General features: G+C 42.0%; 1 long non-coding RNA gene across 3 annotated transcripts; it reads left to right on the forward strand.

The window, feature by feature from the left end:
* Positions 1–24: 24 nt before the first annotated feature.
* Positions 25–9,491, forward strand: LOC110347070 (uncharacterized). Of its 3 annotated transcripts, none has more exons than XR_002391431.2 (4): positions 25–376; positions 1,976–2,068; positions 3,114–3,240; positions 8,823–9,491. It is a non-coding gene; the product is annotated as an uncharacterized LOC110347070 (long non-coding RNA). The 3 variants fall into 3 exon arrangements; XR_002391441.2 differs by having other exon boundaries at positions 8,889–9,491; XR_002391438.2 differs by lacking the exon at positions 8,823–9,491 and adding an exon at positions 3,801–5,443.
* Positions 9,492–20,552: the final 11,061 nt, after the last annotated feature.

Here is a 20,552-nt window from a genome sequence, read left to right on the forward strand (position 1 = left end):
GCCGCCGCCTGGACTTCTGGCACGTCTGGGCCGGCCTGCCTAGCGACTTGGTAACTTGTTCTTGCGCCTTGGCGCGCCCCGAATTACTCGCCGTCCTCATTGTCACACCGTGAAAGTGGATTTTAATCCTTCCCTCCCCCTTTGCTCTCTTCCCTTTCCTTTCTCTGCTTAATTTTGCGACCAGCCCCCAACTCGGGGCTCCAGGAAGTCGGTTTCCTTAGCCCTGTCCTTCCTCAGCCTCACCATCGCTCTGCCTTCTCGGTCTTTCTCTTTCTCACTGCAGCGGGGCTCGGCTCCCGGGAGGTTCCTCCCCTGAAGGAGGGTCGTCAGCTAATTTCCTTTTCGGGCGATCCCCGACCGGCGGTGGAAACCCACTGTAAGTTGACAGTATCTTCGATCAAAGTGCATCAGGCTCACGGTAGCTGAGGCCGGACATTGCAGGGTATGCGGTTTCTACTGAACACAGATGGCTTTTACACCATCCTAAAGTTGAAAAAGCTGAAGTGGCATCATCCTAAATCAAGGCCCATCCGTTCTCTAGAATGGGGTTTGCCTCTACTCTTCTCAGACCCTGTAAGGGCAGCCCAAGTCGAGCTCGGTCTCCCAGCTCCTCTGTCCCTGCCACTTCCTCCTTTCCTGGGTCAAGGCCTTGATCCTCCTCCACCACTATTTCAATTTACCCGCTCCAGTCAACTGCCACTTTTCCCTTTTCCTTCCTTTATCCCAAACCCACCACTGATGCATTTCTTTCCCAATCAACTCTAGACTCCATTGCCCTGCATGTGATGCCCTCCGAATGTAAATTTACTGGACTTTCCCCTGTATTTTTCACCTACCTGAGTAGGAGCTCCCAGATCTGGGGCAGTGGCTTTTCCCACTGCCCAAAGCACTCGGCCTTTTTCCCGAAGCTGGCCAACCTTTGGCCACCATCACTGTAACCCACCTGCAGGACAAGACTCAACAGAAAGAGTGGCTCAGCTAGCTCAGTGGTCCCCAGATAGCTTTTTGCTTATTGGTAAAAGAATTTTGGAGAATTCTGTGTCCTCTTGTGCATTTAAAGATGAGAGCAAAAACTTTTCTTCCTAAGGTTATTATTATTTTTTGAGACAGAGTCTCACTATGCAGTTCACAGTGGCCTTAAACTCACTATGTAGCTGAGGGTGGCCTCGAACTCGTGGCATTCCTCCTGCCTCAGCCTCCCAAGTGCTAGGATTATTACAAGCATGCACCACCACACCGACATTCTTCCTCAGGTTAAATAGATGTAGTCTCTGGAAGCATTGTGTACAGACTGACATTTGAGGCAGGCAGCTTCCCAGATGGACTAACTCACCACCTTTGGAATCCCCCTCCGTTCCGGGTAGGCCGGACCTAGTGACAGTGAATAGAAAAAGGCAAAACTGATGAGCTGTCACTTAACACTCTCCATTATAGAAAGACCAAGACTGCTGTGCCGCTTAGCCTCTCTCGGGGAGAGAGGCCACACTGAGCCACCCTGTGGAGCAGCTCACCCTGCAGGAACTGGGAAGGGCCCCTGTCAAGGCCAGTGAGGAGTTGAGACCCTTGTTTCAGTACGTGATCGATGCAAATATGAATATAATATATACATTGATAAGGAATTTTTTTGTTTGTTTTGTTTGTTTTTTTTTTTGGTACTGGGGATCAAACTCAGTACCTTGCGAGGCAGGCAGCAGAACCACTGAGCTAAATCTCCAGCCCTTGTTTGTTTGATTTTGAGATGAGGTCTGTCTATGTTGCCTAGGCTGTCCTTGAATTCCAGGGGTCAAGAGATCCTCCTGCCTCAGCCTTCTCAGTAGTTGGAACTACAAATGTGAGGCATGGTGCACAGCTGGATAAGTGACTAAGAAACAAACATAAACTGGTATTTGAAATTAATGAGATGAATGGATTTTGAATCTTTTTTTTTTTTTTTTGTACTGGGGATTGAACTCGGGTCCTTGTGCTTGCTCGGCAGGTGGTGGAACAACTGAGCTAAATCTCCAGCCTGAATGGATTTTTTTCTTCATTCATTCATGCATCCCTGGATAAATATTACTTATAGGATGAGGTAACATTCAGCATTTTAAAATATGTAAGTTCTACATGAGGTGTGGTAGTGCATGCCTGTAATTTCAGCACTTGGGAGGCTGAGGCAGGAGAATCATTGTGAGTTTGAGACTAGCCTGGGCTACATAGTGAGTTCAAGGCCAGTCTCAACTACATAGCAAAATTCTCTCTCTGAAAAAAATAAGCTCTAAAACACTTTGCTTGCATAAATAATTCTGACAGTTTTGCCATATGTTACTCAATTTTTTGAACCCTTTCTGAATTATATGCGAAAAACCACAGCAGCATCTGTTACTTTTTTTTTTTAATGTGGTGTAGATAGTTAAACCTGGGGCCCTATGCATGCTAGGCAAGTACTGTACCACTGAGCTATATCTTCAGCCATTACTAAAAAAAAAATTTGAGACAGTGTTTCCCAGGCTGACCTTGAACTTCTCATCCTCCTGCCTCAGCCTCCTGAGTAGCTGAGATTATAAGTGTGTACCACTGTGTGTCACCCAATGTTTTGTTTTGGTTTTGGTTTTAGAGACTGAGTCCAGAACCTTGTATCCCTAGCTCTTTTTTATTTTTAAGTTTAAGACAGAATCTTGATAAGTCAGTAAATTTCCCAGGGTAGGCTCCAACTTGCAATCCTCCTTCCTCAGCCTCCCAGAGTGCTGGGATTACAGGTATGGTCCACCATATATATATATATATATATATATATATATATATATATATATATATATATATATATATATATATATTTTTTTTTTTTTTTTTTTTTTTTTTTTTCCTAGTACTAGGAATTGAACTTAGCACCTTGTGCTTGCCAGGCAGGCACAGTGCCACTGAGCTAAATCCCCAGCCCCCAAAATATTTTTAATGATATGGCAGCTGACAATTTAATTGGGTCATTCTTCCATTTTGGAAGGGGAATATTTGGAACATACCTCATTTGCAAAAACAAAACAAAACAAAAAACATCTGTCTGTCTGATTAGTTACCTAGTGATCAGATTCTCCTTAGCTATCCATTTTTATGACTGCTCTTTGTACTGTCTCTAGGGTATTTTTCCCAGGCTGGTGAGAAGCCTACTTTTCTTCTGAAAGTGGAAGAAACACAAGAATGAAAACAGGGCTGGGAAGGAAGCACATCTACCCACACCTTGATGGCTGACACCTTCCTAGGCAGGTAAATCCTGGAAGGGATGTTGAGGTTCTGGAAACCCATTCCCTTCAAGGTGGAGTCAGCAGATTTTCTCTGTGAAAGGTCAGATAGTAAAATATTTTAGTCTCTGTCAGCCATATCCTGTCCTAGTTACTAAATTCTGCTCTTATAGAGGACAAAGGAGTGTGGTCATATTCCCATACAACTTTACGGATACTCACAGTTGAATTTCACATAATTTTCATGTGTCTCAAAATATTTCCCTTTTATGCCCTTTCAAACCATTAAAAATGTAAAAACCACCTTACCTCCCTGGGTGGTACAAAATCATGCAGCAAACCAGGTTTGAGCCAGAGCTCCTAGGTTGCTGACCCCTGTCCTATAGTATCTGTTACAGTTTGGATCTTACATGTCCCCCAAAGGCCCTTGTGTTGAAGATTTGCTCTCCAGACTATGGTGTTAATGGACTGTGGTGGAACCTTTAGGAGGTGGGGCCTAATGGGAGGAACTTTGGTCACTGGGGATAGTGGGACCTGGCAACTTCCTCTCTGTGGTCCCTGACTACCCTTTTATTTTGGTACCAGGATTGAACTCAGGACTTCATGCTTGTCAGGCAGGCGCTGTGCCAGTCTCTGAGCTACATCCCTGGCCCCAGGTCCCTGACTACCCTAAGGTGATCAGCTTTGTTCACCACATGCTCCTGCCATGATGTGCTGCCTTGCCACAAGTTTAAAAGCAATGACCATGGACTGAAATGTCTGAAACCATGAGCCATGAAAAGAAATCTTTCCTCCTTCTAAGTTGTTTGTCTCAGGTATTTTGTCACAGTAGCTCAAAGCTCACTAAGACAAGATTTGTGTAGGCATGTCCCTCGCAAAGCCTTTGTGGAAGCTCAGGGTAATGTGTACTCTTGTTTAAAATTGTCATCCTGGCCATCAACTCTGGCTGCAGGTTAGAATTACCTGGGTGCTTATAGACTACCAATACCCACCCCACTGGTCCATTCTAGTTCAGCTGGTCAAAAGAGGTATCTGGGCATAAGTATTTTTTACATGTTTCCTAGGTGATTCTAATGCATACCCTGATTTTGGAGCAATATTCTGTTGCCATAGGCTCCACACAGCTCATGGACACAATGCTGCTTTGTGCTGTGTTTGTAATACTTCATCTAGTCAGAGGCATCATCCCTGTGAGGTGAAGTCCAATTGTAGATTTTTTTAAAATGTAGAAAATAGGTGTCTTTGATTGGATGAAATATAGTCTTGCTTGCCTGTAAGACTAATCGTCCCTGATAGCAACAGTCCTGGCTTCCCTAGCTCTGTGTTCTTCTCAGCCTTCAGTGTTTAGCTGGTGGGCGGGGTTCCCCGAGCACTTGCTGAGTGTGCGCCGGCATCAGGCTGCTCCATTACTGCCCGTTCTCTGGACTCTTTTCTCCTCTCTGGTTGGACAGAACCTCATCCTGAGGAGAAAGTAGATAGTCAAAAAATTTTTTTGTGGATTAATTGACTGATTATGAAAGAAGCTATAGCCCAGTATCAAGGAATCAGAGTCAAGTAGAAACTGGAGAACTTGGTGGTGTCGTTGGCTATGGATAGAGGGAAATGGCCACTGAGCCCATTCCTGGGCTATGAGAGGTGACAGAACATCCTTCACCAACAGAAAGATGGACTCAAGAAATCATCCCTGATGATGAAGTTTGTCTCTCCGTTACCTGAAGTGGTGGTTTGTCTACTTGGCTTCTTCCCCCGTGTCCTTTGTGTGTATAATTTCAAGGAAGGAGAGACTGGGAGTCATTTTCCCCAATATCCCCAGTGCCTGGAGTAGTTCCTGTCTCATAACATATGAGCAATAAATATGGCTTTTCTTTTCTTTTTTTCCAATACCGGCAATCAAACTCAGGACCTTGTGCTTGCTAGGCAGATGTGGCGCCACTGAGCTCCTTAAATGTGGGTTTTGTTTTCAGGCAGGGTCTTACTCTGTAGTCCAGGCTGGCCTTGGATTCACTATGTAACCCAGACTGGCCTCAACCTCACGGTGATCCTCCTGTTTCAGCCTTCTGAGTGCTGGGATTACAGGCCACTATGCCCAGCTAATAAATATGTTTTGAATAAACTATTGAACAAATATGTCACTTGAAATTTCATGTGTGAAACATTTTTTCTTTTAGTAAATGAGGTTGAAATTAAATCTTATTTTTTCTTTGACTTTTGTGGGGGTTTTTTTTGTACCTAGGATTGAACTCAAACCACTGAGCTAAATCCCTGACCCTTAAATCTTACTTCTTCTTAAGCCTTTAACTTCAATTTACAAATCTTAATAGTTTGTTTATTTATTTATTTTTGTACTGGGGATTGAACTCAGGACCTTGTGCTTTCGATGCAGGCGGTGGCACCACTGAGCTAAATCCCTGGCTCCAGTAGTTAATTTATTAATCTAATAATATTTCTTTTTTTTGTACCGGGGATCAAACTCAGGACTTTGCACTTTTGAGGCAGGCATGGTGCCACTGAGCTAAATCCCTGGCCCTAATCTAATACTATTTCTATAAAATAAGAAGAATCACCTTATTTGTTCTTTGATTCATGTGCTATCAATTCATAGCTATAACAGGTTAAATCCTCTTTAAACATTTAACACTACCTAAAAATTAATTAAATTTCCTTAGACATTTTAAACCACATCACACATTTTAAGTGTCTGTTTCTCTCAAACATTTCAAACTCTGACTGGAAGAATTAAGAATTTCGGGCTGGGGATTTAGCTCAGTGGTTCTGCTGCCTGCCTTGTAAGCGCAAGGACCCAAGTACTCAATAGTACTCAAAACTTCAGGCAAGTAAAAGGAATAAAAGAGATATATATAGGAAAAGAAGAAGTAAAATTTCCTTTTACCCAGATGACATCATCTTTTACATAGAGGATCCCAAAAAGTCCACTGAAAGACTCCTAGAACTAATAAACAAGTTCAGCAAGGATACAAAATCAACACATAAAAATCAGTCAAAGTCTTGTACACTGATAATGAACCCACCAAGAAAGAAATCAAGAAAAAAATACCATTCAAAATAGCTTCAGGTGGCCAGGGATTTAGCTCAGTGGTTCTGCCATCTGCCTCGCAAGAGCAAGGTCCTGAGTTTGATCCTGGTACCAAAAAAAAAAGCTTCAAGAAAAATTAAACATTTGGGAATTAACCTGACAAACGAAGTTAAAAAAACCCTGCTATAATGATAACTATAAATCTGTGAAACAGGAGATTGAAGACAACATCAGAAAATGGAAAGATTTCTACTGTTCTTAAATGGGCAGAACCAATATTGTCAAAATGGCCATACTACCCAAACTGATACATAGATTTAATGCCATCTCAATAAAGATAGCAACAGCATTCCTTACAGAAATAGAAAATACAGTCTTAAAATGTGTATAGAACCAGAAGAGACCCAGAATAGCAAATCAATCTAGGCAACAAGAGCAAAGCAGTAGGCATCACAGTCACAGATTTCAAATTATTTTATAAAACTACACTGATACAAACAACATGGTACTGGCAGGAAAAAATGACATATTGATCAATGGAACAGAATAGAAAATGCAGAAACAACCCCAGGCACATTTATCCCTCTGATCTTTGACAAAGGGACCCAAAACATGCACTAAAGTAAAGATAGTCTTTTTAGTAAGTGGTGCTGGGAAAAAAGGCTATACACATACAGGAGATGAATCTGCTATCTTTTTTTTTGGTACTGGAGATCGAACTTGTGACCTTGCAGTTGCAAGGCAGGCGCCAGAACCACTGAGCTAAATCCCCGGCCCTGCAGGAGATGAATCTAGACCCATATCATTTATTGTATACTAGGATGAAATAAAAATAGATCAAAGAGCTAAATATTAACACAGAAACACTTAATCTAATGGAAGATAAAATAGGCAAAACTTTTGAAGACATAGGCACAGATAAGGACTTTTTGAACGGAACCGCAATTTCACAAGAAAGACATCACGACTCAAGAAATGGGATTATATCAATTTAAAAAACATCAGCACTGCAAAGGAAACATCCAACAGAGTGGAGAGACAACCTACAGAATGGGAAAAATAATTTGCCAGATATTCCTCCGACAGAGGACTGATGTCTAGAATGTATAAAGAACTAAAAAAAAAAAGAAAGAAAGAAAAAACAGATTTCCCCGAAGCAAAACATCCAATCAAAAAACGGGCAATTGAAATGGGTAGACACTTCTGAGAAGAAGTAAAATGGCCAACAAATACATAAAAATTTCAGTGTCTCTGGCAATTAGAGAAATGCAAATCAAAACAACACTGACTGCTGGGCAAGGACAAGGACCCGAGTTCCATCTCCGGCACCAAAAAAAAAAAAAAAAAAAAAAAAGAAAAGAAAAACAATGCTGAGATTCCATCTCACTTGAGACAGAATGGCTATCACGAAGAAATTAAATAATAACAAATGCTGGCAAGGGTATGGGGAAAAAGGAATCCTTCTACATTGTTTTGTTTTGTTTTGTTTTGTTTGGTCCGGGCGATCGAACTCGGGTCCTTCCACTTGCGAGGCCTTCTACATTGTTGATGGGAATGTAAACTAGTACAACCATTATCGAAATCAGTATGGAGATTCCTCAAAAAATTAAAAAATGGAAATCCCATTCAACCTAGCTCTTTCCCTAGCTATTTCCCTTCCCTATCTTCCCCCCAAAACTAAAGACATATTATAGTGACACATGTTTACCTATGTTTATAGCAGAAAAACTCATAACAATTAAATTTTGAAAGTGTCCTATATATCCATCAACAAATGAGTGGATAGAGAAAATGTGGTGTTTATCTGCAGTGGAATACTACTCAGCCATAAAGTAGGACAAATTTACGTCATTTGTAGGAAAATGGATGCATCTTGAGACAAAAATGTTAAGTGAAATAAAATAGGGCTGGGGAGGTAACTCAGTGGTGCTGCGCCTGCCTGGCAAGAGCAAGGGCCTGAGTTCAATCCCCAGTGCCAAAAAATAAATAAATAGAATAAAAAATAAACACAATATCACGTGGATTTTGTTATATGAGAAACCCAAAGTATAAATGCTTTGAAGAATGAAATAAAAAGTACATAATAGAAAATAGGGAGACAGATCTTTTACAAATGGGAAGGGGACAAAGAATTGAAAGGATGGGAGTGAGAAGAGAAGGGGAAATAAGAATTAAGATATATTATGCACATGTACCAACTCTCCATGGTAGATGTAATCATTATGTACTGCAAACGTGTACTAGTAAACATTTAAAAAATTACAAAAACCAAACAAATTTTTTTTTACTTTGAGACCATATCTAAGTTGCTAAGTTGCCCTGGCTGAGCGCCAACTTGTAATTTTCCTGTCCCAGCCTCCCAGAATGATGGGCATAAGCTGCCATACCTGGTACGATCAAACTGTTTACCAGTTGTAGTTGCAATAATGCTCGTCCGTATGCTCGCACTGCCTAAGTCATGCTTCTGCACACGGACCCTGCAGAGGCTTGGTCATCGGCCTGCTTTTGGCCAGTGAGGCAAGAGCAAAGGTGACCCTTTGGGGTTGTCTCTTGCTGAGTGTGGGGATCCTTAGGCCTGCAGGCATGGACAGGATGTCAGATGGTGTGGAGCAGAACGGCCATCCCCTGTGTGTTCCCAGGACCAGCCACTTCCAAAGACCAGTGACCCTTCACCACCAGCCAAACCAGGTCGGACCAGAAGAGTTGTTCAACTGACTTACAGAATGGGAAAAAATAAGAGTGGACTTCAGCCAGTAAGTTTTGGGGGGTTTTGGTGTGCAGCATAATCAAACTGATTCATTACCTGAAGTCCTTCTCATGGAATGGATCTTTGCAGATCATGTTTTCTTCCTTGCAACCTGGAGCATTCATCCATCTGGTAATACAGATCACTTTTATAATGTTTGTGCTTCACTTGTGTGTTTCTTTGTTTGAGACGGTGCTCACTGTGTTGCCCAGGCTGGCCTCAAACTCAGGATCCTCCTGCCTCAGCCTCCTGAGTGCTGGGATAACAGCCATGAATCATCATGTCTGTTCATTTGCTTCAAATTTAAATTGGTATTGTAATGAGCCCTCTGTCAAGATTGTAACTAATTATATTGCAATGTGCTTGAATTCTACACCCTTCTAATATTTTACTTCCTTTCTTTTATCGATTTTCATTCTAAAGTCATATATAGCTATGTCCTCTCAGCCAGTGACCCTTGTAACTGTACATTTTGATATTGTAGAAGAAATAAACGAATGTACTTAATAGTTTCCTTCTCCCCCCCCCCCCTTTGGTTTTTTTTAAGACAGATTCTTGCTATGTAGCTCAGGCTGGCCTTGAACTCACTATGTAGCCCAGGCTGGCCTCAAACTCACTCACAGCAGTCCTCCTGCCTCAGCCTCCCAAGTACTGGGATTAAGGTGTGCACCACCACGCCTGGCCGATAATTTTCTTTGTTTTTCTGATCTTGGTTATGGAACTCATGCTAGGCAAGTGCTCCACGGTAGAGCCACACCCCCAGCCTTAATTATTACTTGTCATAATAAACAATGCCAATGCAATATAATTAATGTGAATACTGTGGTGACAACAAATTGGATAACATGATCACCATTAATATATATTAAACAATCACCCTTTTCATTCATTGAAACATTTCTTCTGGTACGCTTAATGTTTTATCCTTTCTGGGATACCGTTAATTCTAGGATGATGATTTTTTCTCAGACTTAGTCCAATGAACTATAGTGATCATTCCTCCTTACTCTCCCAGTTGTAGCCCCTCCAATGGGAGATCCTTTCCGCTTGTTCTTGTCTTCTCAGTGTCACCTAGATGGTCTGAAAGGATCTTGCCTTATGAGAATAAGATATTAGAAGCATCAAGATGTGTCGTGGTGTGTCAGAGACCATTCTGGGCTCGGGTGCATTGTTCCATATGTGTTTGAATTGGGTAAGTCTGCTGTGGACTACTCTCAGTGATGGAGTTAGAAAGGTATATTTTTAAAGGTAAACAGTTTGCAATTGTTTTTCCAATATAATTACCATTCACCCAATCCTCGATTATTCTTCCCTAAAAAATTTTAAAAATATTTTCTTCATAACATCTCTATTTAAATTAAATGGAACATTCCCAGCCAAATTTAGCACAAGTAGGAGCTTTGCGTTGCTCAGAATATTAGTCACATTTTATGGATCAGATCAAAGAATAGAGCGATATTCTGGAGAAACTGCTATTAATTTCCACAAATGATTAGCTTTGATTTCTGGGCAGCAAATAAACAGATGTGTGGGCCCTCTTGCTAAACCACTTATCCTCATAGCATAGTCACTTTCCGCACTCCTGATCATCAGGATGTGGCTGAGGAATGTCAACACCATTTTGGGGGGAGCTATACTCTTAGCAGGGATAAAAATGGCTACTTTTTGATTTCTACTTAGTCACTTTCCTTGTCACTGGGACAAAATACTCAGCACCCCCAACTTAGAGGAGGAGAAGTTTATTTTGGTTGCATTCCGTGGATGGCTGGCTCCAGTGCAGAAAGAGCACGGTGGAAGGGCATGAGCGATGCAAAGCTGTTCATGTCATGGTGGCCAGGAAACAGAGAGAAGGGAGGATGCAGAGATAAGAACACACCCTTCCAGGTCACACATCAGTGACTCACCTCCAACTAGGCCCTATCTCATAACAGCAGTCAGCTATATTGCCCCCGATCTAATCACCTTCTGCACACATGAGAATCTGAGAGGACATTTTTTTTTTTTTTGAGGCAGGGTCTCCCTTTGTAGTTCAGGCTGTCCCTGAACTCAATGTGTAGCCCAGGCTGTACTCGAACTCATGGTGATCCTCCTGCCTCAGCCTCTCGACTGCTGGGATTACAGGCATGTGTCACCACGCCTGGCTTAAAAGTGCATTTTAGATCTAGCCATAATGTTCGGCCCAAGTCCTTCTTCATACAAAATGCATTTAGTCCATTTCTAAGAGTCACCAAAATCTTAACAGCTCTGGCATTGCTGAAAAGTCCAAGTCTAAAATTTCCACTGAGACAGATGGCAAACTATTAGCTGTGAGGCCCTATAAAAATAAAAAAGAAACTTAAATATTTCCAAAGCACAATGGCGCAGGGTAAACATTCCCATCTCGAAGACGAGAAATAAGGGGCTAGGGAGAAACTGGACAAAAGCAATGCTGAAACCTAGCGGGGCAAACATGAAATCTTGTAGTTCCATGTCCAGCATGTGGAGCAAGCTATGGAGAAATGTGAGCTCCAAAGGGCTTGGGCAGCCCTGCCCCTGTGGCATTGCCCGTTGCAGCCCTCATGGCCTCTCTCGTGGGTAGGCTCTGCTCGCTTCTCACAGCTTTGCTCAGCATATGTCCCATATTCCTGGCATTTCCAGTTTCCTGCAGTCTCCATTGTACTTCAGGCTTTATTCTCACTGCTCCATCAGGGGCACACTGCCTGGCTTCCCAGGCCTTCTTCTGAAATCTGGGTGGAAGCCTTCATGACCCCATAACCCTTACATTCTGCATGCCTGGAAAACCAGCACCATGTGGATGATGCCAAGGTGTCAGGAAACATGGAGTGAGGGGAAGAGCTACGGCCGAGAGTATACCCCTTCAGGTCGTGCCCCCAGTAACCCACTTCCAACCAGGCCCATCTCCTAAGAGTAAGTCAGCTATAACACCCTGATGACCCAGTCAGCATCTAAAATGGGGGACTTTTAGATCTGAACCCTAACATGACTTCTAAGAGGAATTAGAGTTAGAGCTATAGAGCTATTTTAAAAGGGGTTATTGTTGTTGTTGGCATCCAGTCCAAGGACTGTTATAGTCAAGTCCTTGACCTATGACCTCCTCTGGGGGGTTTGTAAACACTTGGGGATAATTTGCAAGATGTTTGTGTGAATGTGCTTTTCCCTGAAAAGAAAGCCCATAAATTTCATCAGATTCTTAAAAGAGTTTTTGGATAAAACTCATAAAAATCATCATCATCACACAAGAAAACTACAGTGTGAGCTGAGCATGTGGCTTACATCTGTAATCCCAGCACTCCAGGAGGAGTGCAAGAGGATCACAAGATCAGGTCCAGCCTGGGCAGTTTAGGGACTTAGTGAGACCCTGTATCAATATAAAAATTTTTAAAAAGGGCAGGGGGCCTGGGGATGTAGCTCAGTGGTGCTGCTGCCTGCCTCGCAAGCACAAGGTCCTGAGTTCAAACCCTGGTACCCAATAAATAAATAAATAAATAGATAGAAAGAAAAAAAACAACAAAAGAAAACAAACCAAACCACAATGTGGATTTAATCTAATCTTTTCACTTAATGATAAGTAATGTAATGCTTTGATAGAGCAAACTTCTTGTCTGAAGTCACACGGTCCGTTGGTCAGTTGTAGAGCACAGATTAGAGATAGGGCCGATCATGTGTGTGTGTACATTGAGCAAGATGTGTCAATAGAACCAGAAGCTTAAAAGATTCCTATTTTGGGCCGGGGGTTTAGCTCAGTGGTGCCGCCGCCTGCCTCGCAAGCACAAGGACCTAAGTGGTATCCTCAGTACCAAAAAAAAAAAAAAGAAAAGGAAAACCATGGCAAGAGGCGGTGGTCATTTAGAAAGAGGTAAAGTATAAAAATATGTGAAGAGTATTTCTCAATCAAAATCACATCAGAATTTTTTTTCCCCGGTGCTTTCCACTCAACCTAGGGCCTCAGCCAAGTGCTGGGCAAGCAGTCTACATTAGCCACACCCCCATCCATGGCACCTGAAAAACTGATTCTAAAATTTATGCAGCAACCTAAAGGACCTAGAATACCTTGAGTCATCTTCAGGAGGAAGAATGAATCCGGGGAAAATTACTCTGTTGGATTTTGCAGCTGTCTTCCTTAAACTAGGGGTCATTCAAGGGTCACATAATGCATGTGGTTCTCTCTCTCTCTCTCTCTCTCTCTCTCTCTCTCTCTCTCTCTCTCGTACTGGGGATTAAACCCAGGATCTTTCCCATGTTAGATTAAGAGTCTACCACTGAGCTACACCCCTGGCCCATTTTTGTGTCTTTTTAAATCTAGGACAGTTCCCTCACTCTTCTAAATGTGATACCAACTATCTCATATTTATTTGTCTGCCAGTTTCCTAGCTGTGTTTCTTTTTTCTCCTGGTACTGGGGATCAAACTCAGGACCTTGCCCTTTTGAGGCAGGCACTGGAACCATTGAGCTAAATCCTCGGCCCTCTATCTGTGTTTCTTGGCAGTTTTTTCTAGTCCCCATAATTCCTGCAAATTAGAAGTGAGGTCTAAAGTTTTCATTTGAAAGTGAAGCATTTTGGGCAAGATTAATCTCTCAGTGATGCTGGATATTTTGCATGATATCACAGCAACTATAGGCCAGGTTGTCCCCACTATTATTTATCTATTTATTTATTAACAGCTGTATTGAGAAATAACTCACTTATCATGCAACTCAGCCATATAAAGTCACAGTTCCATGTTGTTTACTATCTGCACTAACCATATAATCATCAGCTCTTTAATCTATCCCACTGTTATCCACTTTAAAAAAAATTTTATTAACTTTTTTTGCTTGTATTTTTTTTATTCATTAAGTTTATTGGTACATTTTAGGTATAAAATATGATAACATTCATCATTGGGAATTTGTAACTATACATGATATATCTTAGTTCTTATTTTTTTCCCCATTCCCTGCCCTCCCTTCAACCCCTTCCCCACTCCCAATTCACAAAGACTTTGTTTCTGTTTTTTTCTTTTTTCATATTTTTTTCCTTTCCCTTCTTTTCTTTTCCCTACCCTTTCCACTTCCCCTTCCCCTTCCTCTTCAGAACTTTTTTCCCCTATTTCCCATTATCTATAACAATTTGATCCTCATTTACACTTGCAGTTTCTCACACTAGAGAAACTATTCGGTATTTACACACGTGTGTCCTATTTATTTCACTTAAGAGGATGGCCTCAGTGTGCATCCATTTAGCTATAATTGACTCTGGTTTCCCTTTATGGCTGAGTAATACTCCATTTTATAAAAAAAAAACCACGCCACATCCTGTTTATCCAGTCTCCAGTTGATGGACAACTGGGCTGTTTCCAAGTTTTAGCTATGACAAACTCTGCCACTATAAACGTGGGTGCGCATATATCTGTTATACACTTTTATGTTAGATTCCCTTACCTGGTTAAGGTGATGATTATCAAAGAAAGAGACATTTTATTTATTTACTTTTTCATTCTGTTTTGTGGTGGAGTCTCACTGTACAGCCTCCAGCAGGTTGGCCTTGAACTTCTGATCCTTCTACATCATTGCATGTGCCATTGTCTTTCTTTTCTTTTCCTCCCCCTCTTCCCTCCTTCCTTTCTTCCCTCTTTTCTTCCTCCCCGTTTCTTCTTTCTTTCTTTTCTTTTTTCACAGTGCTGGGGATTGAACCAGAGCCTTGTGCATGCTAGGCAAACCCTCTACCACTGAGTTACACCTCCAGTTCAGAGAGGCATTTTAATTTCAGAAAGATTTAATGGAGCTCTATGAGCCAAGCCCATTACTAGGCGCTAAACTCAAAGTCCACTGGATGGGTGGAGAGTTAAGAGGTTCCAAGAGACCTTGGAGTGGCAGCCCCAGTGGGGTGATGGAGACAGAAGCCAGTTCTGGAGAAGAAAGTGGATACTGGGGACATGGAGCTCCCCAAGAGCAGGCCTGGCTTCAGAAGTCTTGAACACTGCAGCAAAGCCAGGTCCAGGGTGTGGCTTGCAGGGGGAGCGGAGTGATCCCTTGCAACTCTGAGTAGAACCCTGGGCAGCTGGCCTCCTTTTCTGCTTTCCATACACCTGGTCGTTGTTCTCTCTTCCTGACCCGATCATTTCTCTCAAGCCCAAAGGCTGTAGCTCTGTTTGTTTAGAACAGCTCTGCAGATAAGCACAGGAAATCTGGATACCAGGTGAGGGGGAAGTGGATGAAGCCAGTGTTTGCTGAACGCCACCAAGCCAGGTCCTGCTGTGGGCTACCTCCCTTGAAACCGCTCTGTTGCAGCAAAGGGAGTAATTTTATAGCAGAGCAAACAAGTCTGAGGAGATTAAGTAATTTACCCAAGGTCACAGGGGAGGGATTTTGTGTGACCAAGAATAAAGTTTAAATATCAGATATGAGAAAGATGGCTAGGTTCTTCCTGCAACTCCCATACCTTCACCATCCTTATTCTTGGACCCCAAGATGGGCCCAGTTCTTTATATCATCCTTTAAAATACCGGGCCTACAGCAATTTTTGGCCTCTTTTCCATTTTTACCCAGCCTGAATTCAAGGTTGGTTGCATGGACTCTCGTGTGTATTGAACTGAGTAGGTCGTCTCTGTTGACCTGGGCTCTGGTCTGTGGTAATGACTCTTGGATGCACTTGAAATCTGGACCTCCTCATGCTTAATCCCATCAATTTGGAAATGCCATCAATTTCATAATCTGTGTGAATGGCACCCCCTGGCCTGTGCAGCACATAGCCTAGGCATCTGTATATGAGGACTCAATCAACCCGCCTGCCTGCTGCCTGCCTACCTTCCTTCCTCCCTCTCTCCCTGTCTCTTTTTTCAGTAAGGAACTAGCAAACGTGATGAGGAAAGAACACTCGTAAGATCAAGGTGACAGTCATGGTGATTAGGCCTGGGTGACTGGTGTATTGCTGGTCCTCAGAGAAGCACATCTGAGATTCATTATCCTTAGCAGCCTGCACAGAGTGAGAAATCTTCAGACCCAGAAGCATGGGTCTGATTCATTTTATACTGTTTTAGGATGACAAACACCAGGAACCCAGAACTTTCCATTTTGTACCAACCTCAGGGAGTGTACTTCTCAGTGCTTTGGCAGCACCGAGGCTGATGTGGGAAAGAGTCCTTTCCATCTGACCCTACAGTGGTACCACCTCACTATGATCTTACTTTCCAAGGTTTCAGTTACCCTGGTCAGCTGTGGTTTAAAAATACTAGGTAGAAAAATCCAGAAATAAATAACTCTTAAGTTTTAAATAACTTTACTACAGTATGCTGTTATAATTGCTCTATTTTACTATTAGATATTGTCGTGGAACAGGTAGGATTCAGTACTATCTGAGGTTGCAGGCGTCCACTGGGCGTCTTGGTACATGTTCTCCTCACACAGTGGGCTCACACATCACTTCTCTCACATCCCTTTGACCAGAGGACTAATGGCTGCAGAGGGGCTGGAAAATGGATTGTAGTCAGGGCAGCCACGTGCCGCTCTAATAATTCTAGCCCCATGCAGGAGGGCAAGATGGCTGCCTCTGATAGGAGTTAGCTCCGTGGTGTTGGGCTGAGCTCTCAGAAGGTCCATTTCCATAGGTGGGGCTTTAGGCTTCCCTGTTGTGAGGCCACATTACCACCTCCACCTCCTAGTCCAGGTGCACCTCCTCTGACAGACTCTCCTCTGACTGAACTCTGGCTGGCCCTTCTGAGCCCACCCCTTGGCCTCTAAAGACTCCAACAACACAAGCACAGTTCCCAACAGCTCAAGGCCACCTCCTTACGATGATCCCAGGCTCCTGCTCACTTCTCCCTCCTCCCTCATTTAAAACGTCAGTCATCTCTGTGTAAATCCATATGAGTTAGTTCACACTAGACTCTTTTCCCTATTGCAATACTATATTGCTGGTTAAAAATTGTTCTTACCACTTTAACTAGTATCTGGCCTCATTTATATTTGATACCTCCTGCTATCCTTCCCTTGGTATGCTGGATTTCAAGGTTTCCCCAGTTCATTACTGAGGGAAGCTGACTTTGAGGGTATGAGATGCTTAAATCTGTCAGGGCCCATTATTTCCCAAGATGGGGTGCTGAGCCCCCACTTCCCAGATTCCACAGTAACTGCTCCTAGAATGATGGAAAAAGAAGTATTGGATGGAATAATGTGCACATCCAACCCTTTCTCCTCCCTCCATTTTGAGTCACCACTAAGGCAAGGTTGAAGTGATGATGTCCCCTCTCAGCCCTATGGCTTACTGTGCTGCTCCTATTTTTGGTACGATACATGTCTCCTGGCTTAGATTGAGGACCTAGCATTTCTTCTCTTGAGAGTAGTCCAGCTTTTGTTCATCCCTGCTGCCTCCTGCAGGTGGTATGGTGTGGAAGATGCCCAGGGGATGTCCTGAGAGAAGCCACCCTGCACATTTTGGATGGCGGCCTGAGTTCTGCAATCAAAGCACTAGCTAAAGTTTCCTACATGCTAAGACCTGGGCCCTGGGAAGGACCCCTACACTTGTAGCAGCAGTAGCCTCTCGATAAGATGGTGACGCTGTGACACAAAAATGGTCTCTCCTGGTTATAGTATATTGCTTTATGTATACTGGCTGGTTCTGGCATATTGTTGCTCACACCCACTATATACGTGTGAGCCCTACATATACTCCCTATTGGTCCAGTGAAGGCCCACTGGATCTGGGCCTTTTTGGTTGGTACATCCAGGACATGTACTAGCATTGTCATGGCTTCATCTTCTGATACTGGATCATGATTTCATTCCCAGAGCAGTATGGTGGCATGCCTTCATTGTCCCATTTCTGTGTAAACCATAACTCCACCAAGTGAGATGATGTACATGAGCATTCAATCACTTGGTGGGGTGGCCTTATCAGGTGAGAACTGACTTGCCCTTAAATTTGGGGTGTTGTCGGCTCTTTCTAGCTTTTGCCATTGTGTGAGGTGTCTTTTAATCTGTTAGTAGTATATTTTGATGCACAAAATATTTTTGACTTTCTGGAAGCTTAATTAGTCTCTTTTTTCTTTTGTTGCCTATATCCTTTGTATCACGACCAAGAAGTCATTGTCAAATCCAACGTTATGAAAGTTTGTCTCAGATTTTGTTCTAAGAGTCTTATAAGTTTAGGCCTTACATTTAGGTCTTAGGCTCATTTTGAGTTAGTGTTTGATTATGGTATTAGGTAAGGGTATACATTTATTTTTTTGCTTGTGGCTATCTAATTTTCCCAGAACTATTTGTTGAAGACACTGTCCTTTCCTTCATTAAATGCTGTTGGCACCTTTGTCAAAGATCAATTGATTGTATACATGAGGGATTTCTGGGCTCTGTATTTCATTTCATTGATTTACATGTCTGTATTAATGCTATTACCATAATATTTTGACTGTTTTGTAGTAAGTTTTGAAATCAGGAAGTGTGAGTCTTCCAGGTTTATTCTTATTTTTAAGATTGTTTTGGCTATTTGGGGTCTTTTGTGGTTCTATACGAGTTTTAGGATGGGGTTTTTTTTTGTACCAGGAATCGAACTCGGGACCTTGTGCTTGTGCTTGTGAGGCAGATGGCGGAACCACTGAGCTAAATCCCCAGCCCCTCAGATAAGTTTTTCTATTTTAACAAAAAAGGTCATTGAGATTTTGGTAGGGACTGCATTGAATCTTCTGATTGTTTTGAGTAGTGTTGATATCTTCATAAATTTTCTAATCTCTGAACAGAGGATATGTGTGTCTTCTTTAGGCATTTTATTTTTTGATGTTATTATAAAAACAATAGGTTTCATAATTTTTCAGATTATTGTGCAACTGGTTTTTAGGTGCTGACTTTTTCTGCTATTTTGCTGAATTCATTTCTTGGTTCGAACATTCTTGTGTGTGGAATCTTTAGAGTTTTCTACATGTAAGATATGTGAACAGAGATAGTTTTACTCCAGACTTGCCCACTTGGATGCCTTTTCTCTTTTTTTTTTGTACTGGGCATTGAACTAGGGTCCTTCCACTTGCAAGGCAGGTATGGTGCCACTGAACTAAATCCCTGGCGGGATGCCTTTTTTTTTCTTGCCCAATTGCTCTGGCTAGAACTTCCAGTACTGCATGGAATAGAAGTGACAAAAGTTGGCCCCCTTTGCCTTGTTCATGATCTTGGAGGACAAGATATAAACTTTCACCATGGATTCTGATGCTCGGTGTGGGCTTTTCATATATGACTTTTATCATGTCCAGGTGGTTTCTTTCTATTTTGATTTGCTGGATGTCTTTGTCCTGAAATGGTGTCAAATATTTCTCTTGTTTCAATTAAGATGATCCTGTGTTTGTCCCCTTTGTTCTGTTAATATGGTGCACTGCACTGATCAGTTTTCCTATGTTGAAATATCCTTGCATTATAAGAATAGCTCCTACTTTGGTTGAGGTGCACCATTTCTTTAATAAGCTTCTGAATTTGGACTGCTAGTATTTTTGTAGCGAAGTTCATAAAGGATATTGATCTGGAGTTTTCCTTTCTTACCGTGTCATTGGCTTTGGTATCTGGATAATGCTTATAGAATGTCTTATAGAATGAGTTTCAAAGTGTTCCCTCCTCCTCAGTTCTTGGAAAAGTTTGAGAAAGATTGATGTTAGTTTTTTACATGCTTGGTGGAACTCACCGGGAATGCCATCAGAACCACAGTCTTTCTTGTTGGGAGATTTTGGACTACCAGTCGAATCTTCTCACTGGTTGTAGGTTAATTCAGATTTTCTATTGCTTTCCAATTTAGTCTTAGTAGGTTTTGTGTGTTTTGGGAAATTTGTTTATTTCATCAACTATTCAGAGTACTCTCATGATATTTTTTTTTCTTTATTAACTTCTTTTATTGGTACATTGTAGGTATACAACACAGTTACATTTCTCATTGGGAATTGTACCTTTACATAATGCATCTTGGTTCTTATTTTTCCCCATTCCTAGCCCTCCCTTCACCTCCTCCACCCTTCCCTATTTACAAAGACTTTATTTCCATTTTTTCCATTTCTCATCATTTTTCCTTTCCCTTCTTTCCTTTCCCCTGCCCCTCCTACTACCCCTACCCCTTTGGACCTTTTCTTCCTGTTTTGCATTATTGATTATTCATTCTAATCATTGGTACATTTTAGGTATGCAATATAATGACATTCATCATTGGGAATTTGCACCTTGACATAGTCTCTCTTGGTTCTTATTTTTTCCCATTCCTAGCCCTCCCTTCACCCCCTCCACCCTTCCCTATTTACAAAGACTTTATTTCCATTTTTTCCATTTCTTATCATTTTTCCTTTCCCTTCTTTCCTTTCCCCTGGTCCTCCCACTACCCCTACCCCTTTGGACCTTTTCTTCCTATTTTGCATTACTGATTATTCATTCTAATCATTGGTACATTTTAGGTATACAATATAATGACATTCATCATTGGAAATTTGCACCTTTACATAATCTCTCTTGGTTCTTATTTTTCACCCTTGCCCAGCCCTCCTTTCAACCCCTCCATTCCTTCCTATTTACAAAGATTTTGTTCCTATTTTTCCATTTTCTCATATTAATCCCATTC

Source organism: Heterocephalus glaber, unplaced genomic scaffold, assembly GCF_053883595.1.
Source record: "Heterocephalus glaber isolate CG9 unplaced genomic scaffold, H.glaber_assembly_v1.0 deba00000281, whole genome shotgun sequence".
Lineage (NCBI taxonomy): Eukaryota > Metazoa > Chordata > Mammalia > Rodentia > Bathyergidae > Heterocephalus > Heterocephalus glaber.